Source organism: Myotis lucifugus, unplaced genomic scaffold (assembly GCF_000147115.1).
Source record: "Myotis lucifugus unplaced genomic scaffold, Myoluc2.0 scaffold_24, whole genome shotgun sequence".
Taxonomy (NCBI): Eukaryota; Metazoa; Chordata; class Mammalia; order Chiroptera; family Vespertilionidae; genus Myotis; species Myotis lucifugus.
The window spans coordinates 6,189,320-6,194,800 of record NW_005871072.1 but is presented as its reverse complement, the minus strand read 5'-3'; the positions used below and the strand labels follow the sequence as shown (position 1 = coordinate 6,194,800).

The window sequence follows — 5,481 nt, the reverse complement described above, 5'->3', positions numbered from 1 at the left end:
CCATATCACGTATTGATACGGAATTTTTGGACTGGAACCCAGATTCCTTGTCAGCCGGAGTCGAAGAATGAATCCACAGACAGAGGGTAGTATAGCAAAGGTGGAGATTTACTGAAGAACAAGTACAGACTTCCATGTGGGTGTTGAGGGCCCTTAGAATACACTGGGTTTAATTTATGTCAGCTGGACCCAAGGAGCCGGCAAAGCTACTCCCTTGTGGGCGTGACCAGTCAAAAGATTGGGCGCCACTCAGTCTGACTCTCCCGCCCAGTGTTAAGGGGATGGATCTCATGATGTCAAAGGCCCACCCAGATGTGATGTAACTTCCTGTAACTCAAGTATATAATAAAGCAGCTTTTGGAGCTGGCTCTCTGTGTGCTCTGCCCCTCCAGGAGGGCAGGCTCTCTTTGCCTGTCCCTCTGGAGGGCGGGCACCACACCCAGCCCAGGCTTTTACTCTATTTTATGTCTGTCTTTCATTTATTTCTCAATCCCGATAGCGCCTCCTAGATTGCATGAACCGGTTCAAGTCTCCTTCTCCGTGCAGGCAAGGGAAGAAGACAGCCCCAGGTAAACCTCGCATTATATGTGGGGAGAGGGAAAGAGTCCCACAGACTTCCTATTTCCATGGTTTATAAAGGCTGCAATTCCTGTGTCCTGATATCCCCTCTGATTGGTCAATATTCCCTTTCGAATTGGTTACTATAGTAACTTCTGAGGCCCTCCTCCCCCATTGTCCTCCTATTCATTCTGGGCTTTCTCTTTCTTTATTTTGTAAATATAGACCTTTTTGGCTACTTCCAGTTCCTTTGTCTTATGTAAATATACCTGTTGCAGCTTCCTTGTCTTATGGAGATGTAACTGCACCTGGCTTCCTTGTGTTATGAAAATGTACCTTCTCCCAGTCTGTAGCCCTATGTTTTTTCCATGGACCCCAATTCTAAAAATTCCCTAAATCTGCCCATATTCCCCTAAAATTCTGTTTCAGTATGATGTTCCAGTAAAACTGCCTGCTGGCTTTGTTATGCCCAGATTTCAAGATTCCCAAGAAACCACATCAGGGAGCCAATCCGATGCAAAAGCATAAGAATCTGTATTTCAAGCTAGCTCTGCTCCCCGTCCACCAGACTCACCGACACAACGACAAGCCAAGTGGCGAAGAGAGAGAACCCCGCCTAGAGACCGGTTATATAGGGGGGGTTGGAGTAAGGGGAGGAGAAAGGACTGTGCTTTGCCGATTGGCCAGGCGCAAGTCGATGTCTTGTTCCTGGGTGTGGCTAGCAGAGTCTTAGACTTCCGGGAAGAACCTTCTTGCCAAGCACGTGGCCAAGGTAAGATGGAGGACGTAGCCCTTACCCTGGGGCAAGATGGAGGGCGTAGCCTTTACCCTGGGGCAAGGTGGAGGGCCTAGCCCTCGCCCTTTCAGCTTCTCATGTGCCTTATTTACATTGAACAGCCTCCCCCACAGCACAGCCAAGTCAGTTCTTTGTATGGAGTTGTGGACGAAAGGGGCCACATGCTGACCTGACAAGCCCAGGAGAGGCCTGCATAGCAGTTTTGCAAACTCAGAGACCTAAAATAACCACAAAGGATGGTCTGAAATTAAACTTTAACTAAAAGCAGTTATGGTGGGCAGTTACGTCCTAAGGCGATATCTTCACTGATAAGGTCAACCTTTACCGTAACTGAGCCCATCTGTCTTTTTGCATCTAAAATAACATACCCTTGGGATGTCTGGGTAACTTGTGACTTCCCTTTTTATGGAGCCCCTGGGGCACAACCAGGTGTGTTGGGTCCCAGGACAGATACCACAAATTCCTTCATCATCATATTAATTGTTCCTGCACCTGTGATGTGCCCATCATTTTACTTTTTATCCTATCACAGAGGTTTCCCCACTTCGCTTAATCCCACCTCCTTAAATCTGTCACCAATGAATTTCATGTATAAATACGAATGTAACCCTGCCATTCTCTGGAGCACTATCTCAATTTGTTGAGGTTCTGCTTCCCGGCATATGTCAACAGTTTGGCTCAAATAAACTCACAAAAATTCTTTACAGGTTTCAATGGTTTTTTTTTTTACATTAACAGAGTAAAATTTGGATAAGTAAATTATTAAGTAAATGTGTAAATGAATATAATTCTTGTGTTGGAAGGTACCACTGATCTTCAATGTCTCTCAAAAGACTGACACATAATTTTTACAGGATGGATCTACGTTCCAGGGGAGATGTTTTTCACATATTTCCACATTCTAATGCTCATTCTAATGTCCAGATGTATGGAGTGCAAGCAACTATAATAACTAAAGTGAAATGAGCAGTTATGAGGATTCTCCAGGATAGTGACACTTAATCGGGCCAGGACAGATACAAAGGCTCCAAGAAGACAAAGGGAACCAAATGCCATACTCTCCAGACTCAACTACTGCAGATTTAAAAATATATATTGCTATTTCCAAAAATGAAAACACATGAAACAAAAGCACATTACCTGTTATCTCCAAACTAAAAAATTGTATAACTTCATTACAGAACGGAGACATATTTCAGAACATAACATTTCCGTTTTAGAACTGTAATCTGATTACTCTAATAAGAATTTAAATAATAGTTTCTAAGGTTACAATAATTACTTTCCACAATTTAGAAAGCAAAAACTTAACAGATACAAGAGTTCTGAATTAATGAACTTATGTCTATTAGTTTATTTAATCCTTATAGCAACTATTCCAGCCTACCATCAGCTCTCTATTTTATTTTCTTATATAAGAAGGATATATATATACTTTCATTAAGCATAATGTGGCTTCCTGCATTGAAGTATTTTGGAAGAGTCTTTGTTTATTTTCATGAAAATGCAATTTGTAGATTTAACTGTTGGAGGATAAATGTAATTATATTAAAAGCATATAAAACGATGAGAATGAAAATCTTTGAAGTTATTATCTTAGTGGTTTCTTTATGGCAACTGTTACATATTAAGAAAATTATAAGAGAAAGGTTAGCAAGGAAAATACAAACCAGTTTTAAAATAAATCAGTGGCATTGAAAAGTGACAACAAATGAGGCTTTTCATAATGAAGATACAGATAGGTATGATTTAATGGCATGGACTTGGTTGAAAACTAGTGACAGGCAATGGTTTTGATGTGGGCCAAAAAAGCAATAAAAGACTAGCAGAAAGAATGGTGTTTATAGCTGATAGTTATTGTTGTTTTTTATGTATCTTGCTTTTTATTTGTCATCTTATAGCTCCCCACCATAGCCACTCCCCACCGCTCCCTTCACTGATCACTTTTGTAGGCTACAGGGGACCAGGGAACAAAGCCGGGCCTGGCACCCCCACTAAGCTGCCAGCCCCACCCTGGAGGACAAGTTACAACTACAAATTATCACAATTAGCGCCTGTACTTGGGAGATGGGCAAAGTGAGGAGGCCCAGCCCTCATTGTCAGCTGGTCTATTTGCTGGTGACCTTGCTTTGGAGGCAATGACATTTCTTCAGCCTCAGGGAGTTGATGTTGATAAAACCGGTGGCATCGATTGGCTCGTAATCGCCCTGCACAGTTCATGCTCACCAGCTCCTCGTTGTAGAGGGACAGTGGGGACTCCCGGCCGAGGCTGTACACCTGGCCCTTGAAGACACACACCAGGGCGTTCCTCCTGGAACTTGGCGATGCAGTGGCGGGCAAATTCACACTCAGGGCTGTGCCAGACACCGGTGTACCCCAGCTCGGCGAATTTCAAGCCCAGGCCTGACATGATTTTGCACACTTCCCGACCCATGGTGAAGGCCTCGATGTGTAAATGAGCGTGGTAAAGGATGGCCCCTGCTGGGGTCCCGTAGATGCCTTGGGGCTTCATCCCCATGAGGCGGTTCTCCACACGTCGATGCAGCCCACCCCGTGCTTGCCCGCAATTCACTCAGGTACACGAAGAGCTCCAAGGATGTGCGATGGGTGGTGCCGTCCGTGACGTTGGTCACCTTCACGGGGACCCCTTTCTTGAACTCATTCTCAAGGACATCAGGGGTGTTGGGCCCTTTGGCCGGGTCCTGGGTCTTTGTGTAGAGGCCTGGAGGGGCTTGATTCTTGGGGTTCTCCAGGATTCCGGCCTCGTAGCTGATGTGCATGAGGTTCTCGTCCACGCTCCACGGGTTCTCGGGGGTGACCCCATCCCATGTTGCTTCGTGTACTCCATCAGGTCGCTGCCGCCCTGGAACCGGTTGTAGAACTCGGGCATCCTCCAGGCGGCGATGACCTCAATCTGGGGGGCCAGTGAGCAGCAGGTGAGCTCAAACCGGACCTGGTCGTCGCCCTTTCCCGTTGCGCCGTGGGACACATACTCGGCTCCCTCTCGCGGGGTGATCTCCACTTGTTTGCGGGCGATGCGGGGCCTGGCCAGAGAGGTGCCCAGGAGGTAGCGGTCCTCATACAGCCACTAGACTGGACGGCGGGCCAGATGAACTCCACAAACTCCTTGCTGACGTCCTCGATGAACACTTTTTTGGCCCCGAGCTTCAGCGCCGTCATCCTGGCTCCCTCAAAGTCTTCCTCTGGCCGGTGTTGGCCAGGTAGTCAATGACCTCATAGCCTTGTCCCTTCAGCCACAGGAGAATGAAGGAGGTGTCCAGGCCACCACTGTCGCCCAGAACCACGGAGCCTTTGCCGGGCATCGTCTGGATGAAGGTGTGGGTTCCTGGCTTCTGGAATCTGTCGTCAAAGTTTGGCGAACCACTGGGTCCCCGCGGAGGTGGTGGCGGAGCAGGCGATAGCCGGTAGTTCCTATCAGGAAAGATGGTACAGGGACCTTTAGTAGAAAGATTACAGAACACTCATTACCCTGGCAGTTGCTATGGAACATTTCAATATGGGAAGCAAATATGTCAGCAGGGTAATGCATTTTATTAACTGTCTTTTTAATAGACATCTATGCAGGTCCACATAACCTGAAAAAATAGGGACATACATAAAATTAGTTCTAAAACTTGACATCTACATTTAAGGTAAAATGAAGAATACACGCTAAGTTCCTGACATTTTATTGTCACTTGTTCTTTATGCATTTAGTGCCTGATTTGCTTTTGTTTTCTTGATGTTTTATATTCTTACTCAGTACTGAGACTTAGAGCATTGTAAATTTTACTGAAACTGGCTGCTAAGGCCAAAGTTATTAGCATTACAGAGACTGACATCCTGACTGATAGCCTAATAGCAATAATTGTTGCTTGGCTTTTATTTGCTACCCAGAGTGTGAGAGCACTGGGTGGTTTTATAGTACTTGTTTCCATGGGAAACCAGGCTAAGTGCAATGATAAGACTGTTACTTTGTGTAGTCCATTAAATTACAATCCTTCCATTTTATATTTTTAAACATGATTGCTATCCTCATTGATAGACTTTAATGCTAAGCTTCATTATTTGCATGAAATTGTCATAAATATCCATTTTGGTTACAAAATAAGATAGTGGAAGTGGTT

The 5,481-nt window shown here is 45.2% G+C and overlaps 1 pseudogene; it reads right to left on the bottom strand.

Annotated features, from left to right (window-relative positions):
• Positions 1-3,462: 3,462 nt before the first annotated feature.
• On the bottom strand, positions 3,463-4,717 carry LOC102431025 (annotated as a pseudogene).
• Between the last annotated feature and the right edge of the window lie 764 nt (positions 4,718-5,481).